This window comes from Plectropomus leopardus, chromosome 18, assembly GCF_026936395.1.
Source record: "Plectropomus leopardus strain MGB_pleo_1.0 chromosome 18, ASM2693639v1, whole genome shotgun sequence".
NCBI classification, from domain to species: Eukaryota; Metazoa; Chordata; class Actinopteri; order Perciformes; family Serranidae; genus Plectropomus; species Plectropomus leopardus.
Window position 1 is genome coordinate 30,296,834 of NC_142193.1, and position 20,238 is coordinate 30,317,071.

Consider the following 20,238-nt stretch of genomic DNA (forward strand, 5'->3'; position numbering starts at 1 on the left):
CTCTGCGTCTCGAGGGGGTTAAAGGATGTTCCCTGGTGTCATCTCACTTAAAGTGCATGATGCTGTAATGACAAAATCAGCTTGTAGTGCAGTGTTACCTCATGTTACTGTCATTTCTTTCTTGTTTTTATCCTCCACCCCCAGCAAAGTTGACCACCTGTAAACTGGAAACCAGTTCTGATTTCTGGGATGTTTTGTCCTGTTTCTATTAATGGCATAGTGACCGAAGTTCACGTGTGACGTCTGCCTTCCTGAATAAAAAGCCGGCTAAATAGCTCAGAGTACGACAACACCGCATACAGTATGTGGAAACACAAATGGCACATTTGCGTTGAGTGATAGTAATTGGCAGAACCTTTTTGTTTTTCCTGGATCATTATTGTCATAATACTAGACTGCAGTGCTGACGCTTTAAACCCCGACAATGAGCATTTGCACATTTGTCTCTCATTCACTCTATAAATGAGGATGACGACGCCTCCTGTACGCCTGCCCTGTAATCATGCAAACAGCATATCAACTAGTATTTAAAGCACTCTTCTTAAGTGTATTTACTCTCTTCATACGACACAGACATGTTCAGAAAAAAATGATGTTGCTGGGTCAGATAGATGCTTTTTTTTATTGCATTAGATAACTGATCGTCAGTACAAACGCACATAAGTATTAGTCATGAAAATCTACATTCATGCATTGATAAACTCCCCTACAATCCACCAAAATGCATTTATGAAAAGCTCTAGATTGGTTTAAACCTTCAGCCAGAGGAAATAAACTGTAGTAAAGATCAGACTCTCCCGACAGTCAAATGTGCCGAGATGCCAGCTGGCAGCATCAGCTTGAAGCCAATGATGCTGAAAACCATCTTTATTCTGCAGATTTCTGTCTGTATCATTTATCGGTGAAATTAGCCGCTCTACCGTTGGGTTTTACAAAATAAGTTTCAACCCGAGAGAGTTTGGATTTTGGAGAGAAAACATATTTGATTTGCAATTTTTGCTGCATTTTATGAAAGTGTTCTGATCGCTTGTTAACTGGTGTCATGATGTCCTTCATGTCCTTAGTCAGTGTTGAGCAGTGTGCCAAATTTGGTGGATTCGGAGCTCTGATCTGATCTGATTCTTCCAGTGTATCTCTACGTGATTTTGTCTTTGATTTTCAGACACATGAAAAACAATCAATTAAATGTCCATTTTAACAGGGCATTTTTTTAAAAAAAATTTCAACTTTAACCTTAGTTTCAGTGGAGATATTCACAATCACTGGGTACTCTACATACTGAGTGTTGCTGATAAACTGAATTTCTGGGTAATTTTTGAGGTGACCACAAGATTTGTCCTTCAGGAGGAGCGGGAGCTGCTCACCCCGTCATGTTAGTAGGTTAGACAGTGATTGTGTCATGGATTAATGCTCCATTCAACAGCAAGGGGCAATCCGTTGGCTGGCCTGAGTACAGTTCAGAAAGAGCTAAAGATATCAGCATAAAGGACATGACACTATGGCAGAAACTTTAAGATAATACTGATCTGAGGCACAATAATAATAAACAGAGAAGTGTTTTCGTAACATAATAAAACACATAACATAATAAAAACAGAAGTATTTTCGTAACATTTCGTAACATAAAAAAATTCCTTTTAAAGCTCAAATGCAAATAAATGCATCATAGTATGGCATTAAAAATGTAATTAAAAATCAATCCGTAGTATGCCTTTAAAAAAAATCATTGTATGTCAGGCAAACTTAAAAAAAGCAAGAACTCTAGATAAAATTACATTCTTGTGTGCCATAAAAATCGGAAAAACAGCCATAGCATGATAAACAATAAAAATACTATAATTTGACCACATCAATTTTTGACCACATACTATAGTATGGCGTTTTTATCAGATTTTTCAGGACATACAATATTTTGAAGTTTTGGCCCGATTTTTGACGATATACTTTAGTATGACTATTTCTTCACAATTTTGACAACATACTATACAACGATGTTTTGGTAAAATTTTTGACGATTTCTATTTTTTTCGACACTATAGTACTGCATTTCGGCCGTTTTTTTTTACATGCCATATTACGGTGTTTTTAGCCATATTTGCAACATTTTATGCTATGACGTGTTTCGGCTGTCAACTTTATGAGGTTTTGAGCTGTTTTTGGGACATGTCATTTTTTTTTTACATTTTTGGCCATTTCAGGCCATTTTTTCAACATGCAATATTATGATGTTTTTGGTAGTTTTTGCAACATTCTGAGCTATGGCATGTTTCGGCAAGCTATTTTATGCAGTTTTCAGCTGTTTTTGGATCATGTCATTTTTTGACAATTTTTGCTACACTATGGTATTGCATTTTTGGCCGTTTTTTTTTTTACATGCTATATCATTGTCTTTTTTGCCGTTTTTGCAACATCCCATTTATGCAGTTTTGAGGTGTTTTCAGCTGATTTTGGGACATGTCATATTTGGACATTTTTCCATACTATAGCCTTGCCGTTTTGGTCATTTTTGGTCATTTTTTCAACATGCTATATCATTGTATTTTTAGCGTTTTTTTGCAAGTTTCTTTGCTATGGCGTGTCACGGCAAGCTATTTTATGCTGTTTTGAGGTGTTTTCAGCTGTTTTTGGGACATGTCATATTTTGACATTTTTCCATACTATAGCCTTGCCGTTTCGATCATTTTTTCAACATGCTATATCATTGAGTGTTTAGCGTTTTTTGCAAGTTTCTTTGCTATGGCGCATCATGGCAAGCTATTTAATGCTGTTTTGGGGTGTTTTCAGCTGTTTTTGGTACATGTCATATTTTGACATTTTTCCATACTATAGCCTTGCCGTTTTAATCATCTTTTCAACATGCTATATCTTTCTGTTTTAGTGGTTTTTGCAAGTTTCTTTGCTATGGCGTGTCACGGCAAGCTATTTTATTCTGTTTTGAGGAGTTTTCAGCTGTTTTTGGGACATGTCATATTTTGACATTTTTCCATACTATAGCCTTGCCGTTTTGGTCATTTTTGGTCATTTTTTCAACATGCTATATCTTTCTGTTTTTAGCGGTTTTTGCAAGTTTCTTTGCTATGGCGTGTCACGGCAAGCTATTTTATGCTGTTTTGAGGTGTTTTCAGCTGTTTTTGGGACATGTCATATTTTGACATTTTTCCATACAATAGCCTTGCCGTTTTGGTCATTTTTGGTCATTTTTTCAACATGCTATATCACTGTGTTTTTAGCGGTTTTTGCAAGTTTCTTTGCTATGGCGTGTCACGGCAAGCTATTTTATGCTGTTTTGAGGTGTTTTCAGCTGTTTTTGGGACATGTCATATTTTGACATTTTTCCATACTATAGCCTTGCCGTTTTGGTCATTTTTGGTCATTTTTTCAACATGCTATATCACTGTGTTTTTAGCGGTTTTTGCAAGTTTCTTTGCTATGGCGTGTCATGGCAAGCTATTTTATGCTGTTTTGAGGTGTTTTCAGCTGTTTTTGGGACATGCCATATTTTGACATTTTTCCATACTATAGCCTTGCCATTTTGGTCATTTTTGGTCATTTTTTCAACATGCTATATCGTTGTGTTTTTAGCGGTTTTTGCAAGTTTCTTTGCTATGGCGTGTCACGGCAAGCTATTTTATGCTGTTTTGAGGTGTTTTCAGCTGTTTTTGGGACATGTCATATTTGGACATTTTTCCATACTATAGCCTTGCCGTTTTGGTCATTTTTTCAACATGCTATATCATTGTGTTTTTAGCGGTTTTTCCACGTTTCTTTGCTGTGGCGTGTCAAGGCAAGCTATTTAATGCTGTTTTGAGGTGTTTTCAGCTGTTTTTGGGACATGTCATATTTTGACATTTTTCCATACTATAGCCTTGCCGTTTTGGTCATTTTTTCAACATGCTATATCTTTCTGTTTTTAGCGGTTTTTGCAAGTTTCTTTGCTATGGCGTGTCACGGCAAGCTATTTCATGCTGTTTTGAGGTGTTTTCAGCTGTTTTTGGGACATGTCATATTTTGACATTTTTCCATACTATAGCCTTGCCGTTTTGGTCATTTTTTCAACATGCTATATCATTGTGTTTTTAGCGTTTTTTCCAAGTTTCTTTGCTGTGGCGTGTCAAGGCAAGCTATTTAATGCTGTTTTGAGGTGTTTTCAGCTGTTTTTGGGACATGTCATATTTGGACGTTTTTCCATACTATAGCCTTGCCGTTTTGGTCATTTTTGGTCATTTTTTCAACATGCTATATCGTTGTGTTTTTAGCGGTTTTTGCAAGTTTCTTTGTTATGGCGTGTCACGGCAAGCTATTTTATGCTGTTTTGAGGTGTTTTCAGCTGTTTTTGGGACATGCCATATTTTGACATTTTTCCATACTATAGCCTTGCCGTTTTGGTCATTTTTGGTCATTTTTTCAACATGCTATATCTTTCTGTTTTTAGCGGTTTTTGCAAGTTTCTTTGCTATGGCGTGTCACGGCAAGCTATTTTATGCTGTTTTGAGGTGTTTTCAGCTGTTTTTGGGACATGTCATATTTGGACATTTTTCCATACTATAGCCTTGCCGTTTTGGTCATTTTTGGTCAATTTTTTCAACATGCTATATCATTGTGTATTTAGCTGTTTTTGCAAGTTTCTTTGCTATGGCGTGTCACGGCAAGCTATTTTATGCTGTTTTGAGGTGTTTTCAGCTGTTTTTGGGACATGTCATATTTTGACATTTTTCCATACTATAGCCTTGCCGTTTTGGTCATTTTTGGTCATTTTTTCAACATGCTATATCATTGTGTTTTTAGCGGTTTTTGCAAGTTTCTTTGCTATGGCGTGTCACGGCAAGCTATTTTATGCTGTTTTGAGGTGTTTTCAGCTGTTTTTGGGCCATGTCATATTTCTACATTTTTCCCTACTCTAGCCTTGCCGTTTTGGTCATTTTTTCAACATGCTATATCATTGTGTTTTTAGCGGTTTTTGCAAGTTTCTTTGCTATGGCGTGTCACGGCAAGCTATTTTATGCTGTTTTGAGGTGTTTTCAGCTGTTTTTGGGACATGTCATATTTGGACATTTTTCCATACTATAGCCTTGCCGTTTTGGTCATTTTTGGTCATTTTTTCAACATGCTATATCGTTGTGTTTTTAGCGGTTTTTGCAAGTTTCTTTGCTATGGCGTGTCACGGCAAGCTATTTTATGCTGTTTTGAGGTGTTTTCAGCTGTTTTTGGGACATGTCATATTTTGACATTTTTCCATACTATAGCCTTGCCGTTTTGGTCATTTTTTCAACATGCTATATCGTTGTGTTTTTAGCGGTTTTTGCAAGTTTCTTTGCTATGGCGTGTCACGGCAAGCTATTTTATGCTGTTTTGAGGTGTTTTCAGCTGTTTTTGGGACATGTCATATTTTGACATTTTTCCATACTATAGCCTTGCCGTTTTGGTCATTTTTTCAACATGCTATATCGTTGTGTATTTAGCGGTTTTTGCAAGTTTCTTTGTTATGGCGTGTCACGGCAAGCTATTTTATGCTGTTTTGAGGTGTTTTCAGCTGTTTTTGGGACATGTCATATTTGGACATTTTTCCATACTATAGCCTTGCCGTTTTGGTCATTTTTGGTCATTTTTTCAACATGCTATATCATTGTGTTTTTAGCGGGTTTTGCAAGTTTCTTTGCTATGGCGTGTCACGGCAAGCTATTTTATGCTGTTTTGAGGTGTTTTCAGCTGTTTTTGGGACATGTCATATTTGGACATTTTTCCATACTATAGCCTTGCCGTTTTGGTCATTTTTTCAACATGTTATATCGTTGTGTTTTTAGCGGTTTTGCAAGTTTCTTTGCTATGGCGTGTCACGGCAAGCTATTTTATGCTGTTTTGAGGTGTTTTCAGCTGTTTTTGGGACACGTTATATTTTGACATTTTTCCATACTATAGCCTTGCTGTTTTGGTCATTTTTGGTCATTTTTTCAACATGCTATATCGTTGTGTTTTTAGCGGTTTTTGCAAGTTTCTTTGCTATGGCGTGTCACGGCAAGCTATTTTATACTGTTTTGAGGCGTTTTCAGCTGTTTTTGGGACATGTCATATTTGGACATTTTTCCATACTATAGCCTTGCCGTTTTGGTCATTTTTGGTCATTTTTTCAACATGCTATATCATTGTGTTTTTAGCGGTTTTTCCACGTTTCTTTGCTGTTGCGTGTCAAGGCAAGCTATTTAATGCTGTTTTGAGGTGTTTTCAGCTGTTTTTGGGACATGTCATATTTTGACATTTTTCCATACTATAGCCTTGCCGTTTTGGTCATTTTTTCAACATGCTATATCTTTCTGTTTTTAGCGGTTTTTGCAAGTTTCTTTGCTATGGCGTGTCACGGCAAGCTATTTCATGCTGTTTTGAGGTGTTTTCAGCTGTTTTTGGGACATGTCATATTTTGACATTTTTCCATACTATAGCCTTGCCGTTTTGGTCATTTTTTCAACATGCTATATCATTGTGTTTTTAGCGGTTTTTGCAAGTTTCTTTGCTATGGCATGTCACGGCAAGCTATTTAATGCTGTTTTGAGGTGTTTTCAGCTGTTTTTGGGACATGTCATATTTGGACATTTTTCCATACTATAGCCTTGCCGTTTTGGTCATTTTTGGTCATTTTTTCAACATGCTATATCGTTGTGTTTTTAGCGGTTTTTGCAAGTTTCTTTGTTATGGCGTTTCACGGCAAGCTATTTTATGCTGTTTTGAGGTGTTTTCAGCTGTTTTTGGGACATGCCATATTTTGACATTTTTCCATACTATAGCCTTGCCGTTTTGGTCATTTTTGGTCATTTTTTCAACATGCTATATCTTTCTGTTTTTAGCGGTTTTTGCAAGTTTCTTTGCTATGGCGTGTCACGGCAAGCTATTTTATGCTGTTTTGAGGTGTTTTCAGCTGTTTTTGGGACATGTCATATTTGGACATTTTTCCATACTATAGCCTTGCCGTTTTGGTCATTTTTGGTCAATTTTTTCAACATGCTATATCATTGTGTATTTAGCTGTTTTTGCAAGTTTCTTTGCTATGGCGTGTCACGGCAAGCTATTTTATGCTGTTTTGAGGTGTTTTCAGCTGTTTTTGGGACATGTCATATTTTGACATTTTTCCATACTATAGCCTTGCCGTTTTGGTCATTTTGGTCATTTTTCAACATGCTATATCGTTGTGTTTTAGCGGTTTTGCAAGTTTCTTTGCTATGGCGTGTCACGGCAAGCTATTTTATGCTGTTTTGAGGTGTTTTCAGCTGTTTTTGGGACACGTCATATTTTGACATTTTTCCATACTATAGCCTTGCCGTTTTGGTCATTTTTTCAACATGCTATATCATTGTGTTTTTAGCGGTTTTTGCAAGTTTCTTTGCTATGGCGTGTCACGGCAAGCTATTTTATGCTGTTTTGAGGTGTTTTCAGCTGTTTTTGGGACATGTCATATTTTGACATTTTTCCATACTATAGCCTTGCCGTTTTGGTCATTTTTGGTCATTTTTTCAACTTGCTATATTATGATGTTTTTAGCGGTTTTGCAAGTTTCTTTGCTATGGCGTGTCACGGCAAGCTATTTTATGCTGTTTTGAGGTGTTTTCAGCTGTTTTGGGACATGTCATATTTTGACATTTTTCCATACTATAGCCTTGCCGTTTTGGTCATTTTTTCAACATGCTATATCATTGTGTTTTTAGCGGTTTTTGCAAGTTTCTTTGCTATGGCGTGTCACGGCAAGCTATTTTATGCTGTTTTGAGGTGTTTTCAGCTGTTTTTGGGACATGTCATATTTTGACATTTTTCCATACTATAGCCTTGCCGTTTTGGTCATTTTTGGTCATTTTTTCAACATGCTATATCGTTGTGTTTTTACCGGTTTTTGCAAGTTTCTTTTGCTATGGCGTGTCACGGCAAGCTATTTTATGCTGTTTTGAGGTGTTTTCAGCTGTTTTTGGGACATGTCATATTTGGACATTTTCCATACTATTGCCTTGCCGTTTTGGTCATTTTTTCAACATGCTATATCGTTATGTTTTTAGCGGTTTTTGCAAGTTTCTTTGCTATGGCGTGTCACGGCAAGCTATTTTATACTGTTTTGAGGTGTTTTCAGCTGTTTTTGGGACATGTCATATTTGGACATTTTTCCATACTATAGCCTTGCCGTTTGGTCATTTTTTCAACATGCTATATCACTGTTTTTAGCGGTTTTTGCAAGTTTCTTTGCTATGGCGTGTCACGGCAAGCTATTTTATGCTGTTTTGAGGTGTTTTCAGCTGTTTTTGGGACATGTCATATTTTGACATTTTTCCATACTATAGCCTTGCCGTTTTGGTCATTTTTTCAACATGCTATATCATTGTGTTTTTAGCGTTTTTTCCAAGTTTCTTTGCTGTGGCGTGTCAAGGCAAGCTATTTAATGCTGTTTTGAGGTGTTTTCAGCTGTTTTTGGGACATGTCATATTTGGACGTTTTTCCATACTATAGCCTTGCCGTTTTGGTCATTTTTGGTCATTTTTTCAACATGCTATATCGTTGTGTTTTTAGCGGTTTTGCAAGTTTCTTTGTTATGGCGTGTCACGGCAAGCTATTTTATGCTGTTTTGAGGTGTTTTCATCTGTTTTTGGGACATGTCATATTTTGACATTTTTCCATACTATAGCCTTGCTGTTTTGGTCATTTTTGGTCATTTTTTCAACATGCTATATCTTTCTGTTTTTAGCGGTTTTTGCAAGTTTCTTTGCTATGGCGTGTCACGGCAAGCTATTTTATGCTGTTTTGAGGTGTTTTCAGCTGTTTTTGGGACATGTCATATTTTGACATTTTTCCATACTATAGCCTTGCCGTTTTGGTCATTTTGGTCAATTTTTTCAACATGCTATATCATTGTGTATTTAGCGGTTTTGCAAGTTTCTTTGCTATGGCGTGTCACGGCAAGCTATTTTATGCTGTTTTGAGGTGTTTTCAGCTGTTTTTGGGACATGTCATATTTTGACATTTTTCCATACTATAGCCTTGCTGCTTGGTCATTTTGGTCATTTTTTCAACATGCTATATCATTGTGTTTTTAGCGGTTTTTGCAAGTTTCTTTGCTATGGCGTGTCACGGCAAGCTATTTTATGCTGTTTTGAGGTGTTTTCAGCTGTTTTTGGGACATGTCATATTTTGACATTTTTCCATACTATAGCCTTGCTGTTTTGGTCATTTTGGTCATTTTTCAACATGCTATATCATTGTGTTTTTAGCGGTTTTGCAAGTTTCTTTGCTATGGCGTGTCACGGCAAGCTATTTTATGCTGTTTTGAGGTGTTTTCAGCTGTTTTTGGGACATGTCATATTTTGACATTTTTCCATACTATAGCCTTGCTGCTTTGGTCATTTTGGTCATTTTTCAACATGCTATATCGTTGTGTTTTTAGCGGTTTTGCAAGTTTCTTTGCTATGGCGTGTCACGGCAAGCTATTTTATGCTGTTTTGAGGTGTTTTCAGCTGTTTTTGGGACATGTCATATTTTGACATTTTCCATACTATAGCCTTGCCGTTTTGGTCATTTTTCAACATGCTATATCGTTGTGTTTTTAGCGTTTTTTGCAAGTTTCTTTGCTATGGCGTGTCACGGCAAGCTATTTTATGCTGTTTTGAGGTGTTTTCAGCTGTTTTTGGGACATGTCATATTTTGACATCTTTCCATACTATAGCCTTGTTGCTTTGGTCATTTTTCAACATGCTATATCGTTGTGTATTTAGCGGTTTTGCAAGTTTCTTTGTTATGGCTTGTCACGGCAATCTATTTTATGCTCTTTTGAGGTGTTTTCAGCTGTTTTTGGGACATGTCATATTTGGACATTTTTACATACTATAGCCTTGCCGTTTTGGTCATTTTGGTCATTTTTCAACATGCTATATCATTGTGTTTTAGCGGTTTTGCAAGTTTCTTTGCTATGGCGTGTCACGGCAAGCTATTTTATGCTGTTTTGAGGTGTTTTCAGCTGTTTTGGGACATGTCATATTTGGACATTTTTCCATACTATAGCCTTGCCGTTTGGTCATTTGGTCATTTTTCAACATGCTATATCGTTGTGTTTTTAGCGGTTTTTGCAAGTTTCTTTGCTATGGCGTGTCACGGCAAGCTATTTTATGCTGTTTTGAGGTGTTTTCAGCTGTTTTTGGGACATGTCATATTTTGACATTTTTCCATACTATAGCCTTGCCGTTTTGGTCATTTTTGGTCATTTTTTCAACATGCTATATCGTTGTGTTTTTAGCGGTTTTTGCAAGTTTCTTTGCTATGGCGTGTCACGGCAAGCTATTTTATACTGTTTTGAGGTGTTTTCAGCTGTTTTTGGGACATGTCATATTTGGACATTTTTCCATACTATAGCCTTGCCGTTTTGGTCATTTTTGGTCATTTTTTCAACATGCTATATCATTGTGTTTTTAGCGGTTTTTCCACGTTTCTTTGCTGTTGCGTGTCAAGGCAAGCTATTTAATGCTGTTTTGAGGTGTTTTCAGCTGTTTTTGGGACATGTCATATTTTGACATTTTTCCATACTATAGCCTTGCCGTTTTGGTCATTTTTTCAACATGCTATATCATTGTGTTTTTAGCGGTTTTTGCAAGTTTCTTTGCTATGGCGTGTCACGGCAAGCTATTTTATGCTGTTTTGAGGTGTTTTCAGCTGTTTTGGGACATGTCATATTTTGACATTTTTCCATACTATAGCCTTGCCGTTTTGGTCATTTTTGGTCATTTTTTCAACATGCTATATCATTGTGTTTTTAGCGGTTTTTGCAAGTTTCTTTGCTATGGCGTGTCACGGCAAGCTATTTTATGCTGTTTTGAGGTGTTTTCAGCTGTTTTTGGGACATGTCATATTTTGACATTTTTCCATACTATAGCCTTGCCGTTTTGGTCATTTTGGTCATTTTTCAACATGCTATATCGTTGTGTTTTAGCGGTTTTGCAAGTTTCTTTGCTATGGCGTGTCACGGCAAGCTATTTTATGCTGTTTTGAGGTGTTTTCAGCTGTTTTTGGGACATGTCATATTTTGACATTTTTCCATACTATAGCCTTGCCGTTTTGGTCATTTTTTCAACATGCTATATCGTTGTGTTTTTAGCGGTTTTTGCAAGTTTCTTTGCTATGGCGTGTCACGGCAAGCTATTTTATGCTGTTTTGAGGTGTTTTCAGCTGTTTTTGGGACATGTCATATTTGGACATTTTTCCATACTATAGCCTTGCCGTTTTGGTCATTTTTTCAACATGCTATATCGTTGTGTTTTTAGCGGTTTTTGCAAGTTTCTTTGTTATGGCGTGTCACGGCAAGCTATTTTATGCTGTTTTGAGGTGTTTTCAGCTGTTTTTGGGACATGTCATATTTGGACATTTTTCCATACTATAGCCTTGCCGTTTTGGTCATTTTTTCAACATGCTATATCGTTGTGTTTTTAGCGGTTTTTGCAAGTTTCTTTGCTATGGCGTGTCACGGCAAGCTATTTTATGCTGTTTTGAGGTGTTTTCAGCTGTTTTTGGGACATGTCATATTTTGACATTTTTCCATACTATAGCCTTGCCGTTTTGGTCATTTTTGGTCATTTTTTCAACATGCTATATCATTGTGTTTTTAGCGATTTTTGCAAGTTTCTTTGCTATGGCGTGTCACGGCAAGCTATTTCATTCTGTTTTGAGGAGTTTTCAGCTGTTTTTGGGACATGTCATATTTTGACATTTTTCCATACTATAGCCTTGCGTTTGGTCATTTTGGTCATTTTTCAACATGCTATATCGTTGTGTTATTAGCGGTTTTTGCAAGTTTCTTTGTTATGGCGTGTCACGGCAAGCTATTTTATGCTGTTTTGAGGTGTTTTCAGCTGTTTTTGGGACATGTCATATTTGGACATTTTTCCATACTATAGCCTTGCCGTTTTGGTCATTTTTGGTCATTTTTTCAACATGCTATATCATTGTGTTTTTAGCGGTTTTTGCAAGTTTCTTTGCTATGGCGTGTCACGGCAAGCTATTTAATGCTGTTTTGAGGTGTTTTCAGCTGTTTTTGGGACATGTCATATTTTGACATTTTTCCATACTATAGCCTTGCCGTTTTGGTCATTTTTTCAACATGCTATATCTTTCTGTTTTTAGCGGTTTTTGCAAGTTTCTTTGCTATGGCGTGTCACGGCAAGCTATTTTATGCTGTTTTGAGGAGTTTTCAGCTGTTTTTGGGACATGTCATATTTTGACATTTTCCATACTATAGCCTTGCTGGTCATTTTGGTCATTTTTTCAACATGCTATATCATTGTGTTTTTAGCGGTTTTGCAAGTTTCTTTGCTATGGCGTGTCACGGCAAGCTATTTAATGCTGTTTTGAGGTGTTTTCAGCTGTTTTTGGGACATGTCATATTTGGACATTTTTCCATACTATAGCCTTGCCGTTTTGGTCATTTTGGTCATTTTTCAACATGCTATATCGTTGTGTTTTAGCGGTTTTTGCAAGTTTCTTTGTTATCGCGTGTCACGGCAAGCTATTTTATGCTGTTTTGAGGTGTTTTCAGCTGTTTTTGGGACATGTCATATTTTGACATTTTTCCATACTATAGCCTTGCCGTTTTGGTCATTTTTGGTCATTTTTTCAACATGCTATATCTTTCTGTTTTTAGCGGTTTTTGCAAGTTTCTTTGCTATGGCGTGTCACGGCAAGCTATTTTATGCTGTTTTGAGGTGTTTTCAGCTGTTTTTGGGACATGTCATATTTGGACATTTTTCCATACTATAGCCTTGCCGTTTTGGTCATTTTTGGTCATTTTTCAACATGCTATATCGTTGTGTTTTAGCGGTTTTTGCAAGTTTCTTTGCTATGGCGTGTCACGGCAAGCTATTTTATGCTGTTTTGAGGTGTTTTCAGCTGTTTTTGGGACATGTCATATTTTGACATTTTTCCATACTATAGCCTTGCCGTTTTGGTCATTTTTTCAACATGCTATATCATTGTGTTTTTAGCGGTTTTTGCAAGTTTCTTTGCTATGGCGTGTCACGGCAAGCTATTTTATGCTGTTTTGAGGTGTTTTCAGCTGTTTTTGGGACATGTCATATTTGGACATTTTTCCATACTATAGCCTTGCCGTTTTGGTCATTTTTTCAACATGCTATATCGTTGTGTTTTTAGCGGTTTTTGCAAGTTTCTTTGCTATGGCGTGTCACGGCAAGCTATTTTATGCTGTTTTGAGGTGTTTTCAGCTGTTTTTGGGACATGTCATATTTTGACATTTTTCCATACTATAGCCTTGCCGTTTTGGTCATTTTTTCAACATGCTATATCGTTGTGTTTTTAGCGGTTTTTGCAAGTTTCTTTGCTATGGCGTGTCACGGCAAGCTATTTTATGCTGTTTTGAGGTGTTTTCAGCTGTTTTTGGGACATGTCATATTTTGACATTTTTCCATACTATAGCCTTGCCGTTTTGGTCATTTTTTCAACATGCTATATCATTGTGTTTTTAGCTGTTTTGCAAGTTTCTTTGTTATGGCGTGTCACGGCAAGCTATTTTATGCTGTTTTGAGGTGTTTTCAGCTGTTTTTGGGACATGTCATATTTTGACATTTTTCCATACTATAGCCTTGCCGTTTTGGTCATTTTTGGTCATTTTTCAACATGCTATATCATTGTGTTTTAGCGGTTTTGCAAGTTTCTTTGCTATGGCGTGTCACGGCAAGCTATTTTATGCTGTTTTGAGGTGTTTTCAGCTGTTTTTGGGACATGTCATATTTGGACATTTTTCCATACTATAGCCTTGCCGTTTTGGTCATTTTTGGTCATTTTTTCAACATGCTATATTGTTGTGTTTTTAGCGGTTTTTGCAAGTTTCTTTGCTATGGCGTGTCACGGCAAGCTATTTTATGCTGTTTTGAGGTGTTTTCAGCTGTTTTTGGGACATGTCATATTTTGACATTTTTCCATACTATAGCCTTGCCGTTTTGGTCATTTTTTCAACATGCTATATCATTGTGTTTTTAGCGGTTTTTGCAAGTTTCTTTGCTATGGCGTGTCACGGCAAGCTATTTTATGCTGTTTTGAGGTGTTTTCAGCTGTTTTTGGGACATGTCATATTTTGACATTTTTCCATACTATAGCCTTGCTGTTTGGTCATTTTTGGTCATTTTTTCAACATGCTATATCATTGTGTTTTTAGCGGTTTTGCAAGTTTCTTTTGCTATGGCGTGTCACGGCAAGCTATTTTATGCTGTTTTGAGGTGTTTTCAGCTGTTTTTGGGACATGTCATATTTTGACATTTTTCCATACTATAGCCTTGCCGTTTTGGTCATTTTGGTCATTTTTCAACATGCTATATCATTGTGTTTTTAGCGGTTTTTGCAAGTTTCTTTGCTATGGCGTGTCACGGCAAGCTATTTTATGCTGTTTTGAGGTGTTTTCAGCTGTTTTTGGGACATGTCATATTTTGACATTTTTCCATACTATAGCCTTGCCGTTTGGTCATTTTGGTCATTTTTCAACATGCTATATCATTGTGTTTTTAGCGGTTTTGCAAGTTTCTTTGCTATGGCGTGTCACGGCAAGCTATTTTATGCTGTTTTGAGGTGTTTTCAGCTGTTTTGGGACATGTCATATTTTGACATTTTTCCATACTATAGCCTTGCCGTTTTGGTCATTTTGGTCATTTTTCAACATGCTATATCGTTGTGTTTTTAGCGGTTTTGCAAGTTTCTTTGCTATGGCGTGTCACGGCAAGCTATTTTATACTGTTTTGAGGTGTTTTCAGCTGTTTTTGGGACATGTCATATTTGGACATTTTTCCATACTATAGCCTTGTTGCTTTTGGTCATTTTTGGTCATTTTTCAACATGCTATATCGTTGTGTTTTTAGCGGTTTTGCAAGTTTCTTTGCTATGGCGTGTCACGGCAAGCTATTTTATGCTGTTTTGAGGTGTTTTCAGCTGTTTTTGGGACATGTCATATTTTGACATTTTTCCATACTATAGCCTTGCCGTTTGGTCATTTTGGTCATTTTTCAACATTCTATATCATTGTGTTTTTAGCGGTTTTTGCAAGTTTCTTTGCTATGGCGTGTCACGGCAAGCTATTTTATGCTGTTTTGAGGTGTTTTCAGCTGTTTTGGGACATGTCATATTTTGACATTTTTCCATACTATAGCCTTGCCGTTTTGGTCATTTTGGTCATTTTTTCAACATGCTATATCATTGTGTTTTTAGCGGGTTTTGCAAGTTTCTTTGCTATGGCGTGTCACGGCAAGCTATTTTATGCTGTTTTGAGGTGTTTTCAGCTGTCTTTGGGACACGTTATATTTTGACATTTTTCCATACTATAGCCTTGCTGTTTTGGTCATTTTTGGTCATTTTTTCAACATGCTATATCATTGTGTTTTTAGCGGGTTTTGCAAGTTTCTTTGCTATGGCGTGTCACGGCAAGCTATTTTATGCTGTTTTGAGGTGTTTTCAGCTGTTTTTGGGACATGTCATATTTTGACATTTTTCCATACTATAGCCTTGCCGTTCTTTGGTCATTTTTTTCAACATGCTATATCATTGTGTTTTTAGCGGTTTTGCAAGTTTCTTTGCTATGGCGTGTCACGGCAAGCTATTTTAATGCTGTTTTGAGGTGTTTTCAGCTGTTTTTGGGACATGTCATATTTGGACATTTTTCCATACTATAGCCTTGCCGCTTTGGTCATTTTGGTCATTTTTTCAACATGCTATATCGTTGTGTTTTTAGCGGTTTTGCAAGTTTCTTTGCTATGGCGTGTCACGGCAAGCTATTTTATACTGTTTTGAGGCGTTTTCAGCTGTTTTTGGGACATGTCATATTTGGACATTTTTCCATACTATAGCCTTGCCGCTTTTGGTCATTTTTGGTCATTTTTCAACATGCTATATCGTTGTGTTTTTAGCGGTTTTGCAAGTTTCTTTGCTATGGCGTGTCACGGCAAGCTATTTTATGCTGTTTTGAGGTGTTTTCAGCTGTTTTTGGGACATGTCATATTTTGACATTTTTCCATACTATAGCCTTGCCGTTTTGGTCATTTTTTCAACATGCTATATCATTGTGTTTTTAGCGGGTTTTGCAAGTTTCTTTGCTATGGCGTGTCACGGCAAGCTATTTTATGCTGTTTTGAGGTGTTTTCAGCTGAGTTTGGGACATGTCATATTTGGACATTTTCCATACTATAGCCTTGCCGTTTTGGTCATTTTTGGTCATTTTTCAACATGCTATATCATTGTGTTTTTAGCGGGTTTTGCAAGTTTCTTTGCTATGGCGTGTCACGGCAAGCTATTTTATGCTGTTTTGAGGTGTTTTCAGCTGTCTTTGGGACATGTCATATTTTGACATTTTTCCATACTATAGCCTTGCCGTTTTGGTCATTTTGGTCATTTTTCAACATGCTATATCATTGTGTTTTTAGCGGTTTTTGCAAGTTTCTTTGCTATGGCGTGTCACGGCAAGCTATTTTATGCTGTTTTGAGGTGTTTTCAGCTGTTTTTGGGACATGTCATATTTTGACATTTTTCCATACTATAGCCTTGCCGTTTTGGTCATTTTGGTCATTTTTCAACATGCTATATCGTTGTGTTTTTAGCGGTTTTTGCAAGTTTCTTTGCTATGGCGTGTCACGGCAAGCTATTTTATGCTGTTTTGAGGTGTTTTCAGCTGTTTTTGGGACATGTCATATTTGGACATTTTTCCATACTATAGCCTTGCCGTTTTGGTCATTTTTGGTCATTTTTTCAACATGCTATATCTTTGTGTTTTTAGCGGTTTTTGCAAGTTTCTTTGCTATGGCGTGTCACGGCAAGCTATTTTATGCTGTTTTGAGGTGTTTTCAGCTGTTTTTGGGACATGTCATATTTTGACATTTTTCCATACTATAGCCTTGCCGTTTTGGTCATTTTGGTCATTTTTTCAACATGCTATATCATTGTATTTTTAGCGTTTTTTTGCAAGTTTCTTTGCTATGGCGTGTCACGGCAAGCTATTTTATTCTGTTTTGAGGCGTTTTCAGCTGTTTTTGGGACATGTCATATTTTGACATTTTTCCATACTATAGCCTTGCCGTTCTGGTCATTTTTTCAACATGCTATATCATTGTGTTTTTAGCGGTTTTTGCAAGTTTCTTTGCTATGGCGTGTCACGGCAAGCTATTTTATGCTGTTTTGAGGTGTTTTCAGCTGTTTTTGGGACATGTCATATTTTGACATTTTTCCATACTATAGCCTTGCCGTTTTGGTCATTTTTTCAACATGCTATATCGTTGTGTTTTTAGCGGTTTTTGCAAGTTTCTTTGCTATGGCGTGTCACGGCAAGCTATTTTATGCTGTTTTGAGGTGTTTTCAGCTGTTTTTGGGACATGTCATATTTGGACATTTTCCATACTATAGCCTTGCCGTTTTGGTCATTTTGGTCATTTTTTCAACATGCTATATCTTTGTGTTTTTAGCGGTTTTTGCAAGTTTCTTTGCTATGGCGTGTCACGGCAAGCTATTTTATGCTGTTTTGGGGTGTTTTCAGCTGTTTTTGGGACATGTCATATTTTGACATTTTTCCATACTATAGCCTTGCCGTTTGGTCATTTTTCAACATGCTATATCATTGTGTTTTTAGCGGTTTTGCAAGTTTCTTTGCTATGGCGTGTCACGGCAAGCTATTTTATGCTGTTTTGAGGTGTTTTCAGCTGTTTTTGGGACATGTCATATTTTGACATTTTTCCATACTATAGCCTTGCCGTTTTGGTCATTTTTGGTCATTTTTTCAACATGCTATATCATTGTGTTTTTAGCGGGTTTTGCAAGTTTCTTTTGCTATGGCGTGTCACGGCAAGCTATTTTATGCTGTTTTGAGGTGTTTTCAGCTGTTTTTGGGACATGTCATATTTTGACATTTTTCCATACTATAGCCTTGCCGTTTTGGTCATTTTGGTCATTTTTCAACATGCTATATCATTGTGTTTTAGCGGTTTTGCAAGTTTCTTTGCTATGGCGTGTCACGGCAAGCTATTTTATGCTGTTTTGAGGTGTTTTCAGCTGTTTTTGGGACATGTCATATTTGGACATTTTCCATACTATAGCCTTGCCGTTTTGGTCATTTTGGTCATTTTTTCAACATGCTATATCTTTGTGTTTTTAGCGGTTTTGCAAGTTTCTTTGCTATGGCGTGTCACGGCAAGCTATTTTATGCTGTTTTGAGGTGTTTTCAGCTGTTTTTGGGACATGTCATATTTTGACATTTTTCCATACTATAGCCTTGCCGTTTTGGTCATTTTTGGTCATTTTTTCAACATGCTATATCTTTCTGTTTTTAGCGGTTTTTGCAAGTTTCTTTGCTATGGCGTGTCACGGCAAGCTATTTTATGCTGTTTTGAGGTGTTTTCAGCTGTTTTTGGGACATGTCATATTTTGACATTTTTCCATACTATAGCCTTGCTGCTTTTGGTCATTTTTTCAACATGCTATATCATTGTGTTTTAGCGGTTTTTGCAAGTTTCTTTGCTATGGCGTGTCACGGCAAGCTATTTTATGCTGTTTTGAGGTGTTTTCAGCTGTTTTTGGGACATGTCATATTTTGGACATTTTTCCATACTATAGCCTTGCCGTTTTGGTCATTTTGGTCATTTTTCAACATGCTATATCGTTGTGTTTTTAGCGGTTTTGCAAGTTTCTTTGCTATGGCGTGTCACGGCAAGCTATTTTTATGCTGTTTTGAGGTGTTTTCAGCTGTTTTTGGGACATGTCATATTTTGACATTTTTCCATACTATAGCCTTGCTTGGTCATTTTTCATTTTTCAACATGCTATATCTTTCTGTTTTAGCGGTTTTTGCAAGTTTCTTTTGCTATGGCGTGTCACGGCAAGCTATTTTATGCTGTTTTGAGGTGTTTTCAGCTGTTTTTGGGACATGTCATATTTTGACATTTTTCCATACTATAGCCTTGCCGTTTTGGTCATTTTTGGTCATTTTTTCAACATGCTATATCTTTCTGTTTTTAGCGTTTTTTGCAAGTTTCTTTGCTATGGCGCGTCATGGCAAGCTATTTTATGCTGTTTTGAGGTGTTTTCAGCTGTTTTTGGGACATGTCATATTTGGACATTTTTCCATACTATAGCCTTGCCGTTTTGGTCATTTTTGGTCATTTTTCAACATGCTATATCATTGTGTTTTAGCGGTTTTTGCAAGTTTCTTTGCTATGGCGTGTCACGGCAAGCTATTTTATGCTGTTTTGAGGTGTTTTCAGCTGTTTTTGGGACATGTCATATTTTGACATTTTTCCATACTATAACCTTGCCGTTTGGTCATTTTTCAACATGCTATATCGTTGTGTTTTTAGCGGTTTTGCAAGTTTCTTTGCTATGGCGTGTCACGGCAAGCTATTTTATACTGTTTTGAGGTGTTTTCAGCTGTTTTTGGGACATGTCATATTTTGACATTTTCCATACTATAGCCTTGCCGTTTTGGTCATTTTTGGTCATTTTTCAACATGCTATATCTTTGTGTTATTAGCGGTTTTTGCAAGTTTCTTTGTTATGGCGTGTCACGGCAAGCTATTTTATGCTGTTTTGAGGTGTTTTCAGCTGTTTTTGGGACATGTCATATTTTGACATTTTTCCATACTATAGCCTTGCCGTTTGGTCATTTTTCAACATGCTATATCACTGTGTTTTAGCGGTTTTGCAAGTTTCTTTGCTATGGCGTGTCACGGCAAGCTATTTTATGCTGTTTTGAGGTGTTTTCAGCTGTTTTGGGACATGTCATATTTTGACATTTTTCCATACTATAGCCTTGCCGTTTGGTCATTTGGTCATTTTTCAACATGCTATATCATTGTGTTTTAGCGGTTTTTGCAAGTTTCTTTGCTATGGCGTGTCACGGCAAGCTATTTTATGCTGTTTTGAGGTGTTTTCAGCTGTTTTTGGGACATGTCATATTTGACATTTTTCCATACTATAGCCTTGCCGTTTTGGTCATTTTTTCAACATGCTATATCGTTGTGTTTTTAGCGGTTTTTGCAAGTTTCTTTGCTATGGCGTGTCACGGCAAGCTATTTTATGCTGTTTTGGGGTGTTTTCAGCTGTTTTTGGGACATGTCATATTTTGACATTTTTCCATACTATAGCCTTGCCGTTTTGGTCATTTTTGGTCATTTTTTCAACATGCTATATCTTTCTGTTTTTAGCGTTTTTTGCAAGTTTCTTTGCTATGGCGCGTCATGGCAAGCTATTTTATGC